Source organism: Strix uralensis, chromosome 18, assembly GCF_047716275.1.
Source record: "Strix uralensis isolate ZFMK-TIS-50842 chromosome 18, bStrUra1, whole genome shotgun sequence".
In the NCBI taxonomy this organism is placed as follows: Eukaryota; Metazoa; Chordata; class Aves; order Strigiformes; family Strigidae; genus Strix; species Strix uralensis.
In genome coordinates this window covers 9,848,153-9,862,603 of record NC_133989.1, presented here as the reverse complement: position 1 = coordinate 9,862,603, position 14,451 = coordinate 9,848,153, and the positions used below count along the sequence as shown (strand labels likewise).

The window sequence follows — 14,451 nt, the reverse complement described above, 5'->3', positions numbered from 1 at the left end:
TTATGCATGTATGCTAAGTAACCTTCTGCTGAAATGGGCTTCTTCAGCACTATGCAATATTAAGGGGCTCATATTAGACCATCTTAGTTGTGCTGTTCTAAGCAAGATTTCTTTACAGGACAGGTTGCTGAGATATGTAAGTGAACAGATGTTTCTTATCTTATTAGTATCAACTTAGATGGAACTGGACAGGATTTACAGCAACAAGCCAGAACCTTTTTGAGAGGTAGCCAAAGAAAAATAGGCAGGCTTTTCTGAATGGAAAATTATCAGTGAATCTTGATGTTTGCTATCTTGCACTTCCTGCAACGTGTGACTTTTTGTTGTTGGACAGACATTCTGTGTGAATAAGTGCCTACGTGACTTCAGATCAACAAATACTAGTGGCATACTTGTCCTTTAGTTCACTGAAGAGTTGAGTAACTTACATTTTGTAGACATGGCTGTGGCACTGTTTGTGACGTTATTTAGTCCTGACATATTCTGCAGATTTCATAAGGCATGCAAGCGTTTATATAGAGCACTTACCCTTTCAGGGAAATGAACTTTTCAAGTGTAGTGCAGGCAAGCAGATGCATCTCTGCTTCAGACTACAGGCAAATGTTATTGGCAGTGCCCTCACCTTCATTTAGGTGGAGACCTTATGGCTACTTCTGACACCTCCCATTCTCAAGGTTCAGAAGACAACACAATGTTCCAACTATATTTATCTGTTAGTTTTAGTGGAAACTGATGCAAGCAGTGTTGTAACATTTTTTTGCAAGATTGTTGAACTTCTCTAGGCCACCCTTGGGTGTATTCCTTGTTAAACTGGCAAATACTAGTTTCTTTAGAAAGCTCTGGCTGGAGACACCTTGTGTCAGTGGATCTTCTGAGGACTTGGGAGCATCTAATTCAATGTTAGACAATTAACTCCTGCCCATCACCTGAGATATTCTGAAACACTTCTGAAATATGTAGCCAATTCTCCTTTGCAGCTGATAATGGTAGGATTATTCAAGGGTAAAAAAGATTACTTGCTCTTGTTTGAGTATGAAATGGACAAAGGGACACCCAATTTTGGGATCTTTTGACACCATGGAACTCTAATCTGCTGTCCTTTTTTGGAGCCTACTGAGGGTCTTGTGGTTGTCAGCTTCTAAATAATGTTCTGAGGCTTTTGTAGCAGAAGAAATAATTTACTGGTTTAAGGAAAAAAAAAAAAACCTACCACCACCCTCAAGACCAGTATATATTCTTGCTTTCTTGGGTTGTAAATGGGCTGCAATACTACCAGCATTCCTGCCATGTTAGCGGTACACATGAAAGCGAAGTTCTGTTTCTCTATTTCTTCGTATAAATATGTGCTAAGAGTCATGCTGTCAGTGAGCCAGACGTTTCATTCTAAAAATTCTCTGATGAGGCCAGAGCACATTCTTTCTCTCAGCTGACTTCTGCTTTCAGAAAACTTGATTTTCTTCAGGCTCTCAGTAGCTTGCTTGAATGTGCCTTCCATCAGGCTCCACTTCTTCAACTGTTGCATGTACTTCTGTACTCATTCCACGACCTTTCCACAAGAACAGCCTTCCTGAGAGCTGTAATGCTGTCAAGAAGGGATAGGCTGGACTAAAGCTGTGAGAGCATGTCTCTGTACTGTCACCAGCACGAGTTAGCCATACGGCATCGTGTGAGATTCTGGCTCAAAGGTGGTCACAGCAATCTGTCTGTTTACAGTTCTTTACCCTTCCCTCAAGTTCACTCCTTCTTGTATGGAAAAGGTTTATCATTCATTCAGTGAGCTTCCCTTGATCAGTCCCAAGACTGCATGCTTCAAGCTGTCAAAAATGCTGCTAAAATCCTGGTGAATCACTTTGAAAACATGTTGACAAAACTTTGGAGGAAGTTTGCAGCGCAGCATCTATCCACCTGCACTAGCTTGGCTAATGAAAACCGCTCGGCTGTGGCAGTAGCGAGATGCAGGCATCCAGCTCTATTTGGTGGAGTAAATTGTCTCACCTGACAAACAGAGCTGCCTCTGCCAGGCTGCGCTCAGGGGCTCATGGCAAGTTGGTTTGGATACAGCTATACGCCGTGCTCCAAAATGGGCGGTTTCCTTGTACCAAAGCTCCCCACTGTCAAACCTTGATTTTTGTCTTAAAACACCTTAATACTTTCTTCATAGAAACGATAGTATTTCTCAATACCTGTTACCTGTTTTGTGGATTCCATCAACAAAAAAAAAAGCTGAGAGAAGAGTCATGCATGTTCTTTTAGCCCCCAGCAGAAGTATTGTGTTTTCTCCTGGTTTAGGCACTTACTTTTAAAATTGTGTAGTTGTTAACTGACAAAGATACGCTCTAGGCATGACTTCTCTGTGAAAACGTAAGCCTATCTATAAATCTACCCAGCCATCAGAAAGTTGGATAAATGCTTTATTTTCCCTTAGCTTTCTACCCTTACTTATTTAAATGAAGTCATTATTGCCTTTAATATAATTTAGAGGAAATTTGAGGTGTTCATGGGGAATATGGGCTATAATAATAGGTACTAGTTAGTATATGAAAAGTTCAATGACTTCTGTTGACCCCTAGTTGCAAAGTGACTATAGGCTTAAAAATTTTCTCTCAAAATAACAATCTTCTAATTCATGCGAAGTCAAATCTTATGCTGGACTTACTGTATTGTATTCAAGATGAGAACAGAAGAAAATACTTTAATAATAAAGTAATACATCTTAATAGAAAGTAAAAGATATTTTGTTACAGATGAGTAACATGTCAGAAAAGCAGAATAAAGGGGTTTTAGTGTGGCTAGTTCATATATTTAGCTTCCTAGTAAAAAGTTTTCTTTTTCAAAAGCTGTGAAGAGAAATTCATACTCTGTGCCTGATATAAGGGTATTTTGAAGTAAGTATTTAACAAAGAAAATATATTAATAACAAATATCAGATTTCTACACGAACATCTGAAAATACTGTAATTACTGCTTCCTTCATAAAAGCAAATGAAAGTTTCAAATGTTTTACAAATTATTAGCTAGAAATAAGTCTCTGTCCTTGTTTAAGCTGCTGCATAAAGAAGAGTGGAAAAGTCTTTTGTAACATTTTTGAATAATTAATAATCATACACATGATAGAGGAGTAAATGTCCTTCAAATGAAAGGACAGACATGTTGGGTATTTGAGGTGGCGTGCCAAGTGTTCCTCTGACTTTTGAATTGCATATGTATTTGCTTAAATTATGTTCAACTTTGTAATCCGGTTTTGGATACCTTTCATCCCAGTCATGCAGATTTTACATTTATCCAGACATTCACAATTTTCTGGAAAAAGAGAACACAAAACTGAATTTTTAATGTAACTCAATCTGGGGAAAAAAAAGTTAGCTTTGTAATTCCCTGCCTCCACTTACCTTTCTACAAAAAACCTGCACAAATGTTGTTTCTGTTACAGACAACATTAAGCCTTGCGGTAATGATTACACAACAGTTGAAATTTCATTTCCTTCTGAAATATAACTGTTGCTGGCTTGGAATAATTAAAGCATCTAACAGCACATATTATTATGCAACAGACCACAAGAACATACAAATAGGTGTTTAAATGTGATATGGGATATATATCTATATACTTATATACTGGAGAATGTCTTTTAAATGCTTTATTGTCAATTGATTTTAAGTGTATGATGTATTTTCTTTATGGTATCTTTGGAATCCAGATCAGCATTAAATACAGAAATGAATATGGAGCTTTAGGTATATTGGTTTTTATTTCTAATTTGGTTTTGCTGAAACGTTGTAGTTGTGATTCTCCCCACTAAATATGAAGGCTTTTGCATTTACTGTAGAATTAAGTTACATGTATTTCGTTAGTAAGTGTTGTGGGCTGGATGCCACATTTTTTTGCTGAACAATGGCAGAAATTACTGACTTGCAATTTAATGATGCTATAGGGTTTAAATGCAACCTTGTAACTTAAAATGTATTTTTACCTATTAAGAAAGATAAAATATTTCTAAAACAAAAAGTTCTCATAGTATCTTTTCTGACAGAATGGATTGCCCTTTTCTACAACTGCGGACTGTTTAATATTGTACTGTAATTTTTGCTAGTTGCATTGCATTATAACAGATTTGTTATAAAAAGCAGTTGTATTGCTTTCAGAAATCACACAGGTTAGGAAAAGTGTTGTCTTTAAAATACTTAGTGATACTTAACTTTAAAAAAATCGATGATGGCGTTTATTTATATCTTGTAGGGCAATTTGGTTGGTACAGTGACCCAGGAAGGGAAACTTCTGCTATGTCAGGAGTTAACTGGACAGCTGCATGCTGCTGTTAATGTAGTTTTCACTCTTCTTTCAAGAGCTGTGGTCTCTGAAGGAACATAACAGTATTTAAAGGCTCAATTTGTATGACAAATCTAAAATTACTAAAAATTATAGACTTCAGTAGTGGCATGCTGGAATTTTTGCTTTCTTAATGCAAAATAAATGCATTCAAATTTTTGCTTTGACTTAGTTATGTACATGGATTCGTTCCAGGTAGTAATTTCAAGAGTCCAGCAGAAACAATCACAAAATAACTGAGAGCCATGGCTGAGGTAGTGGCAGTTAATTATTGGCAGTTGGGGGGAGGACTTTGGGAAATGGGGGAATAGATGCAAGAGGGCAAATTAAAGCTGTGCATAGGAACTAAACAGATTTAGCTTATATACCTTTTACATATATTATTTAGATTCAAATTTAAAGCTTGAATCTAAGTGTACTCCAGTTAGCTGCTGCGTTAAATAATGTCAGTTATGTGCTGCTGTACACACAAGTTGTGTAATTTTTCCTGGGCAGTATCTGCTCAAAGGATTTTGTGTGTATTATTTACTGATTTTCCTTGTATTATTTTCTTAGGTTCGGCATGATTTTTCCTTCCCACCCTCTCTTTTGAAATTTGAGATTTTTTAAATGCTCTTCCCTAGTTGTGTTGGCTGACATTCGCTATTAACTCATTTGAAAGTAACTTTACCCTGACTTTTAACCTGAATGCACCCGCGGTGAATGCGGATACGCCTTCGGCCTCCTTTCCTTTCTCTTCACAAGCAGACCAGGCTGCCCAGGGGCCCCAAGCAAGTTCTGCATTTCTTTCGTTTCAGATTTTTCCTTTCCGAGAAGTGCAGTGATGGAAGTAGAAGATGTGTATTTCCTAGACACGTCTTTGCTCTCCCTCCCCCCCGAAATGAAGCGGAGGCACACGGCGGGCGGCGCGCAGAGCCCAGCTCCCCGCCGGGGGCTCCGGGCCCGCCGGCCTCTCGCCCCTCATACGCAGCCGCGTTGCCAGCAGCGGCCGGGCCCAGGGTGGGCTCCGATCCCGCGGGGCCTCGCACACGCCCCGCAGGCGCTGTCGGCCGCGGCCCAGCCCTGCGCGGACACACACGGCCCCCCGCGCTAGGGCCGGCGGATCCCCCTCGCCCGCTGAGCGAGCGCGGCGGCCGGTCCCCGGAGCGGGAGGAGGCAGGCGGAGAGGGGAACCAGTCCCGGAGAAAGGCGGACGGGAGCGACCCTGCACCCGCAGGAGCCGACTGCGAGCAGTGGCGGCAGTGGCCCTACCCGGCCCGCTCCCCCCGGCGCCGCCATCTTGGTGGGGCAGGCCGGGAGCTGTAGTCCCCCCGCCCCGAGGCGGGCCGCGGCCCTTTCGCCGGGCACGCCGGGACTTGTAGTCGCCGCGAAGGGGGCGGTGCTCCCAGCAGGCACCCGCGCCCATTGGCTGAGAGCGCGGAGGGGGGCGGTACCCTAGGGGGCTCGGCCGCTCTTGATTGGCTATCCGCCTGCCCCGCCTCCCGGCGCGTGTCGTCACTTCCTCCCCGGCCGGAGCTGGCCCCGCTCATTCTCTTTAGTGTTTGCCCTGTGCCCGCCGCCTCCCTCCGCTGCCGCGGTCGCCCCCCGGCCCCCCCTGGGACCCGGCCCATGGACTGAGCCGCCCGCTGGCCCGCACCACCAGCCGGCCCGGGAGCCGCAGCCCAGGCAGCCAGGTGAGGGGGGAGGCGGCCCGGGCTCCCCCCGGCGCTGAAGCAGCGGGGCGGGGGGTGGCGGCGGCGGGGCCTAGCGGGGGCCGCGCCGAGCCGTGCCGGCGGGGCTGTGGGAAGGGGACAGCCCCCATGGCGGGCGGGCCCGCCCCCCTCTACTCCCCCCTGCTCCCCTCCTCCCCCCGCCGCTTCTCCCGCCCTCCCCCCCCCCCCCCTCCCCTTCCCACCTCCCGTCCGTCCACGGGGCTCTGCCCGGCTCCCGGGGGCGGCGGCGGGCCGGGTGGGCAGCCCCCAGCCCTGTCCCCACTGTCTGGCGGGGACCCGGCGCGGGGGGAGTGGGGCAGGTCGCGGCAGGGCCGTCCCCGCTGAGCCTCGGCAGGGCCGCTGGTGGGGGCAGCGCAGGCCCCTGCCCGAGCGGCCGCGGCGCCCCCAAGCCCGCGGGGCGAGTGGCGGGGGCGGCAGGTGACTTGGCCGGCCCCGGCGAGGGAAGTGACAGCGACGGGGCTGGGCTCCCTGAGCTCTGTGAGACGGGGCAAGCGGCAGCACCAGGCACCCCGAGTGCTCCAGGCAGGTGATGTTGGCAATCGTTCTCTGCCCATAGTCCCCGTTTCAGCTGGGAGAGCGGCAGCGGTGGCTTCGGGCCCCCCCGGAACAGGGGTTGGTGGCAGCTCAGCTGGTTTAGGCTCTCTGAACCCCTTGGAGAAAGTGGCTGTAGCCATCCCACTTCTCCAGATTGCCCAGAGCAGGTGACAACAGTCACAGACTTCTGCAAAGTCTCAGGGGCACATGATCTTGGTAGCAAAACTCCGGAGACTGAACTAGACTTGTCTGACTGTTCTGATAAAAGGTGTAGATATGGTGACAACAGCAGGAGACGCCCCCAGCCTTCTTGTACAGATTACAGTGCAAACACTGAGACAGCTGGTATTAGCAGCTTTAGCTTGCTTTCTGAACACTGGCATCATCACACTTTCTCCTCATTGCCCACTGGGTTTGGCAGCCATCACTGCACCAGCCTCACTTTTCTTTTCACTGTTTTTGGATCACAACACTAGTTTTTCAGGAGATGTAACAGCAACAAGTTCCTTTTAAATCTTTACACTGCTTCTATCTGTCCTAGAGGTTTTACAGGGTTTAATTTGTTTGGGTTGTCCGTCTAGGTGATACTATAGCTAGTAACGTTGACAGCCATTTTTCTGATTTATGCATCTGTTGGGTATTTTTGTCATTGCTTTGCTGGCAGGGTTAAGGCAAACCTGGGAGAAACATCATTTGGAATGTAAATGAAAGCTAGGTGTATATATAGCAGTGAAATAAAATAACTGAGTGAAGTCCTTTGTCTGCTTTTGGAATAGTATATTTATAAAATCTTTTTTCTAACTAGAACATGCAAGTGTACTACATAGTTCCCTTGCTCAAACTGGCAGAAATGTATTTTTTTTAAATACTGTCGAACATCAGAACTTGAGTTTTAATGATACAGCTATAGCTATGATGTAATAAAGTGATTTATCTGTTGATCATCTCATATATGCAACAAATTTGTATTTTCAAACTTTTACAGAGATATTCACTGGATGTCTGTCACATCTTGATGAAAATTTAAAGAGCCAATGAGTTGAATTTTTTACTGTATTTTCTATTTTCTGATGTTGGATCAGAATCTCATTTCAAAACTCTCCTTAAAAGGGTGTATGCAAGATACAATTATTTTTTTATTATTATTTTAAGCAGTCACTCTTTCTTTCTTTGAAATTTTTCATAACATTTGTCATTAATCATGTTTTCACTATCAATACCAGTCAGTCAAAGTATTAGGTAATTCGTGGCAAAATTAAAGTGTTCATAGGTTGAAATAGATTTGGGGTGATGTAACTGTACAAAGTCAGAGCAAAACTGAAAACTGCTCTGTGCCTTTCAGATCTTACTGAAGAACAGCAACTTTATTCTGAAGACATAGGAACTTTCAAAAAAAATTTTTTTAATTGCTTTGTCTAGGATCCTTGCTGAGGGGTTGATTATTTTATTAGAGTTCTTGAAGATGGAACTGGAACAATAGAGGAGATCTCTGCACTGATTACCATGATAACTGTAATCAGTATCAGTGGGCTTTTTTGACCTGTTCTACTGCAGGGGAAAAAAAAAATCATTAAATATTTTGTTGCAGTACTAATTCAGCTAGAAGTAAGCGTTTAAGCATTTATCTTTATTCATGATTGACTTACCACTTTCTGGTTTATTATGTTGCATTATGTTTGGAACTGTCTGGTTTATGTGTACATCTGCTAGTTCCCTCTTTTCCTTCAGATTTTACTTTCAAATTTTAGCTTTTCATCACCTGTTCTCTTATTAATAATCCATGTCTTAGCTCCCAAACTAATTTGCTTAATATTCAGCATTTCCGCCCTAGAAAGTTCATCTTGCCATACTCAAAAAGAGCATAATCTTTTTCTACAGTGAATGTTGCCTTTGAGATGTACTCTGTCTTGCCCAAATATTATAGAAAAAGATTTATCTAAGAAGAAAACATTGTTCAGCTAATGTTTTACATTTTGTGTAAATAGTCTTAAGTCTAAAATTTGTAGTCTTTTTTTGTCTTGATTGGTAGCGAATATTTATTTAGACTTTCTAACTGTAAATAGTTAGATGTTGTTATTAAAAGCTGTTGTAGCAGTCAAACGCTTTAGAATTTTATGCTATATATTACAAAGCTACCCCTGATGTGGGTTTTTCAAAGGTATATTAGGAAAGCAACCATCTCAACAAACCTTCCAGAATTTGTGGGAATTTGTTCTTCGTGCTCCAAAATGGTTGAGTGTGGGACAAAAGAGACTCAGCCACCATATTTTTTTATCTTGATTGAGTTATTTAAAGCTCCTTTAAAAAAAAGGGAGAGAGAGGGAATGTTTCTAACTGGTATTTTGTCTAGGTAATGAATGCGCTGTAATATTCCCCAGTCTGCAAACAGTAGGTGAAAATGGTGGTGTTGGACAGTGGGTCTGTCTTTGATGTGACCATAAATTCTGATTTGAGCTGTGGGGGATTGGCCTCCTCTGTCAGACCAGCTCAGCAGATTGTTCCTGTGTGGCAGATAAGCGCTACTGCAGTGCCGTGCTTTTACCCAAATGAGGGTTGGTTGACACTGAGTGGCAACAGAGCTACGGGCATGTAAAAATACAGGTGACAGAGAGTAAATGTGCATTCCACCGTTCGCTTAGTGGTGTCGGTTCTGCCTAGCCCCCACCTCTGATACCTACATCCTTTTGCAGGGACAGGACTTGGGGTTTGTGTTCTAGTTGCCCATGTGTGAAATAGGGATAAATGAACTTTTCTGCTTTGAGAACAGTTTGTTGTTGATAAGGAACAGTTAATCTTCCTTGCTACGTGACTGAAGGGTCAGTAACTGTTCAGATGAACTACGTTATGAAGCATCTGTTTTTCAGGAAGAAATTAATGCTTAATTTAAAGCCTCATTTCCTATAGCTAAAACTTTTTCTTGGATATTGTTTATGACATGATTTTCAGTTGGTGATGTCAAGAAGTCCTTGTAATTTGATCCTCGATGGTTTTATCTGGTATCTGTTCTGTTTCTCATTCTACTCTGCTCTCGTTCAGTAAAAAGCCTTCCCTGTCCGGTGCTGGTGGGTCATGAATGAATGCAAAGATGTTTTAATGGGGTCCACAAGCAACTTTGTAGCAGGCAGCATAGTGAGATGTCCTAACTTCCAGCCTTCTGAATGTGCACATCCCAAGGAACAGGACACCTTTCCATATTCTGGTCCTGACAGTGATTAAAAACCATTTCTTTGCGGGTTTAATCTCTCTTGTATTTTTAAGTGGTTTACAGAGTTCAGAGCAAGTCTGCGGTAGGACCCATGGGAGATCCCTCTTTTTGCCAAACCTGTTGTTTAACAGCCAGGCCGTTGTCTTCCTCTGGTAAGAGACAGAAATGCACTGTTACAGTCAGGTACACAAAAGTGTGTCCACAATCATGGGAATCTGGACTGGGAGGGACTCCAGGGAGTGAAGTAGTCTATCCCTCTGCGGTGTCAGGTATGCCAACCTCGTTCTAAATGGATGTTTATCAATGACTTAAAGTTTGCCAACAGTGAAGTCACCTCTGCCACCCAAAGCAGTATAGTTCATTGCAGCCATTACTATCAGAAAGCGTTTTCCTGATGCGCTTTTAAGCCTCTTGCCTCTAGATCCGACACTTTAAGCATGAAGAACAGATTTTTCTTTTCCACTCCAAAAACTCTTTATGTACTTGAAGACTGCTGGTTGTCAGGTCCCAGCCAGCCCTCTCCTCTTCAGCATATACAAGCCCAAATCCTTTAGTGTTTCTCTTATAGGTCATATTTTTCTAAAGCTGAATGTTTTGTGCTTTTCCTACTTTGTTTTTGCTAACTGGGTCCACATCTGTCTTAAAGCAAGGTGGTACTCATGTGTGGACGCAGTGCTCCAGCTGAGGGCTCAGGAACACTTGAGTACAGAGTGGAAGGACTACTGCAGATACCTCTCAGGCTATTTTTCCATTTCTGCATCTCAATATGATGATTGCTTTTTCTAAAAGAGCCTGTCAGCATTGGCTTGTGTGAAGTAACGATGTTATATTGGTTGTAACTCTTCTCCCACTCTGCTGGTGTCAATTGGTGTTTTTTCTGTCCTGTGTTTGATCAGCAGACAGTGCCTGCCCAGAACATCGCACTTGTTCCTGCTGAGATCAAGTGATTAATTTCTGAGCCAGGTTACACCACTAGAGATGGCTGGAGAAAATTCAGTTGTCTTTATGTAACTTGGTTTTGACCCTACCTGAGAGTATTACCCATTTCCTTGTTTTCCAGGTGCTTAATTAAGCTCCCGAAAAACTTCCAGAAGAAAAGTTGAACTGATAGGACTGTAATCCTCTTGTCTCCCTTCTTCACTTTCCAGTTAAAAAAATAGACATGATGTCTGCCTTTTTCAGGCTCTGTATCCTCACTTGTTCTGCAGGACTCTTCCAAGATAACTGGTTATAGTTCTAACATTTGTTGTAGGGTTTTGAAATGGCTGTCTGAAGTAAATTCAAGTGCTTGTTTATCTACATCCTCTTCTAACCTTAATCAAGATTGTGATCTTACCCATTTTGTTGCTGGTAGTAATGTTGCTAGCATCTGCGTGCAGTTGGCTTTAGTCATGGAAAAGAAGGATTAAACACTTTGTGCTATATTTGTAAGCAGAGTAAAATACGTTTTGATTTCCATTTAGAGCAGTCCATGCAGTGACAGGTTTCATATTAAGTACTGAAGCAATTTTATTCTTAAATAGGTTTCACTAGGTTGACTTTTTATATGCCTATTTATGAGTGAAATCATTAGACTGGAAAAGTAGCCAAAAGGTAAAATTTGTATCAGATTTTTGCAGTTAATAGCTGACAGAGTTTCTCAGGTTAGTGGCTTGCTTTTGGTTTGCCTTTGTGAATTAAGGTCTAATTTCAGTAGCTGATCTTCAGGGCTGTTAGGAAGAAGGTTAACTTCTACGTAATTGGAAGCCTTACTGCAGAAAGAAGATTTGCAGGTGACTCTTATAATTCTGCAAAGAGCACTATTGTGAGATTCCACAGTTTGTGTAAGAAAAATCACTTGGGTTTGGGGAAAGAGCATGGAAAGAAAATTCCTGGATCAGGTTGGAATTTCTGCTTAGAAAAACATAGCTCTGCTGATCAGTCTGTCAGTGAGAATTTAATGGTCATACAAATTCTTGTCATCCAAACAGATGAGGCAAACTCATAGTGGTGACATTTACTACAGAAGATCTTTTTGTAGCTTTAGGACGCAAATGCTAACTCTTTGTTTTTCCTTTTAGGCATTCTCCATCATAAATATCCTATTCTGAACTAAATCCAAATCTTCACTCTCTGGATCTCCTAAAGGTACAGGAAACTTACTTAAAACATTAAAGTTTCTTACCTTTTATTTCTTCATGTTAAAGAAACCACAAGTTGTGGTAAAACAGAAAATGTCCGTTGATCCTCTGGCTTCTACCTACAACACCTTTGAGAATTATAACACAAAAAATCCCCAGGAGAACTTTTATGTGAAAATGCTATATTCTTTTATATAGGAAGATTTTAATTTTTTTTTGGCTGAGTGGCCTGAGACTATGTTCACATCTTTGTACATTTCTTTACTTGCCTTTCGGTTACCTTAGTGACTTCTGAACTTTGCATTTTAATGTATTCAGAATTTCTGGGAGTATTCCAGGCATTAAAGTGCCAAAAGAAAATAAAAATCTAAAAACTGGAGTGGGGAACAGTGCTCTGTCATCTGAAAATCCATATCTTTAAGTTTATTATTGTCCATAGGTCATTGAGCTGTTTGATGGCAGCCATTACCATCACGAGGATAATATTCTAGAGCAACACTGTCTCAATAAAATTTAAAATACTAATGTGTGAGTTAGCAAAAAGTAAGTGTGGAAGAGTGGGAAAGGAGCAAGTTATGTGATTAGCTGCTGGCTGAGATAGTATGAGTAAAACATTTGTTCATTCACCTATCTTTCAATGTTTGTGATGTTTCAATGTTTTATGTTCTAGCAATGCCCCGAGTATTGTATAGGGGTCAGTTATTTGTACTAGTATTTGTTTTGAAAAGTTTGAAGTGGCTAACCCCTGATTACATGGAAAAATTGTCAAATACTGGTGTCTCTTTGTTTCCCTATCCACTGAAACAGCCTTTATAAGTTGTTAGCCTCAACTTTCTAGATTATGGTGCTTTTTGTTGGATGGTTGGGATTTTGTAAGCCTGTTACAGGGTAGAGGGCATATTACTTTGTAAAAGCACTGTAAACCCTTTTATAATCCCCAAATAGCCTATAATTAAATGTGCAATGATGGACAGTGAGTTCTTATACCCTAGTGAAATACTTTACATAAATCAACTACACTATCATAAACTTCACAGGTACCTGAAAAAATATAAACAAAACTGGGATTTGTTTTGTCAGAGTGTTCTTTGAAGTTGCTTGTCAAAGCATGAGCTAAATGTTTTTTAAAAGAAAACATAATATTTATTTGTATGTATATACTTGTAAGGTATAATCTTTTAAGTTACTACCTAGTGTCTAAAATTGTCAGAAATTTGTAAAGTGGAATTTCAGCAATTCACAAGATGTTTATAATGCCTACTTTGCTTTGGTTCTGCCTGAATTCAATCTAATGAACTCTGAAATAGTTCTGAATTGGTGACAACTTACAGGATGTAGATTCAACTTTTGGTCTGAATATAAAAACATGTGGGATTGGTGTATTGGTGAAGGAGAGAGAAACATGATGATGATACAGCAATTTATGTAGAAACAAGCATTGTATTCACTTAGGTTGAAAATTATACATTCATTGGAAAAATTTTATTTTCATTGCAATTCAGTTCTCTCCCTGATAATAAATTTCTGTTCAGCTTTGGCAAAAGATTGGCATGGCCAGGTACTCAGCTACTTGAATGTCTTGGGGATAAACCTTGAGCAGCAGTGTGTTCTACAGGTTTCAGATTTCTATTTCAAGTAAAGATATAGCTTACTGATTCCTTAAAATTTCTTTTTGGTTAGGTATTGCAGCTTTTCCTTCCTCCACCTTTAGAAACAGTCATGGAAGGGAAGGGACCCCTCATATGTCAAGTACACCTTCTCTTTCTTGCTAAATTAATGGCTCCAGAGGCCAGGTATTTGTATGGTAATTTTGGCCATCAAATCATGGCTACACTTACAATTGCAAAGCATTTTGCAAAGAAAGGTGGGTGGGATTGTTACCATTTTACAGACTATAAAACGAGCTGTGCTTGAACTGGCAATCCTTGGTTTCTTGTGAGGTTGGAAGTCCTTTGGATTCCCAGAAAGTACATAAGGGGTGAACTCTTGCAGTTTGTGGAAAGGTTGGGGGGGGATGTGTGGCGAATTCCAGCGAGGTGTACTTCACTTTTCTAGGTCCTTCCTAGTCCATCTAGATGTGACTGAGCAGCCAGACTGCTGAAGAAGTTGGGCAATTGGTCTCTATGCTGAGAATAAACAGGTTATGAGCTATGGATGTGTCTGCAGCAATTTTTTTTGTCTGGTTGTCAAATGTGCACAGCTGAAGTCTATTTGAAATTGGATCGGTTTCCAAAACCTTATTGTTTCAAGCACTAGGATGTGACCTCAAGTCTCCACAGATTTTTGTGAATATCATCTGAACTGTCTGTCCTGAATATTATTCTAACCAGAGGTGTTTGAAGAAAAGCTTTTTCAGGCTGAACACTGAGGGCTGTAACTCTTGATGAGAGAGGGCTGGGTAGAGAGCTGCCTGAGCTGTACTGCTGTGAGGTTCTGTAGTACTCTGCTGTTAAATATAGAAAGTGAACTAATAATATCCTTGTCAGGGACTTCCCTTCTTGGGGAGAAAAAATTACTAGGGATTGGTATACTACTGTTCTCTGCATTGTTATG

The 14,451-nt window shown here is 41.8% G+C and overlaps 1 protein-coding gene across 4 annotated transcripts in view; it reads left to right on the top strand.

Annotated features, from left to right (window-relative positions):
* The first annotated feature begins 5,839 nt into the window (after nt 1–5,839).
* STAU1 (staufen double-stranded RNA binding protein 1) overlaps nt 5,840–14,451 on the top strand; it is a 32,167-nt gene continuing 23,555 nt past the window's right edge. For 3 of the 4 annotated variants that reach the window (XM_074888010.1, XM_074888009.1, XM_074888007.1), the window contains exons 1-2: nt 5,840–6,000; nt 11,839–11,905. The gene's annotated coding sequence lies outside the window, so the exon portion shown is untranslated. The remainder of the gene's footprint in view (nt 6,001–11,838; nt 11,906–14,451) is intronic. The other variant, XM_074888008.1, reaches the window with a different exon arrangement.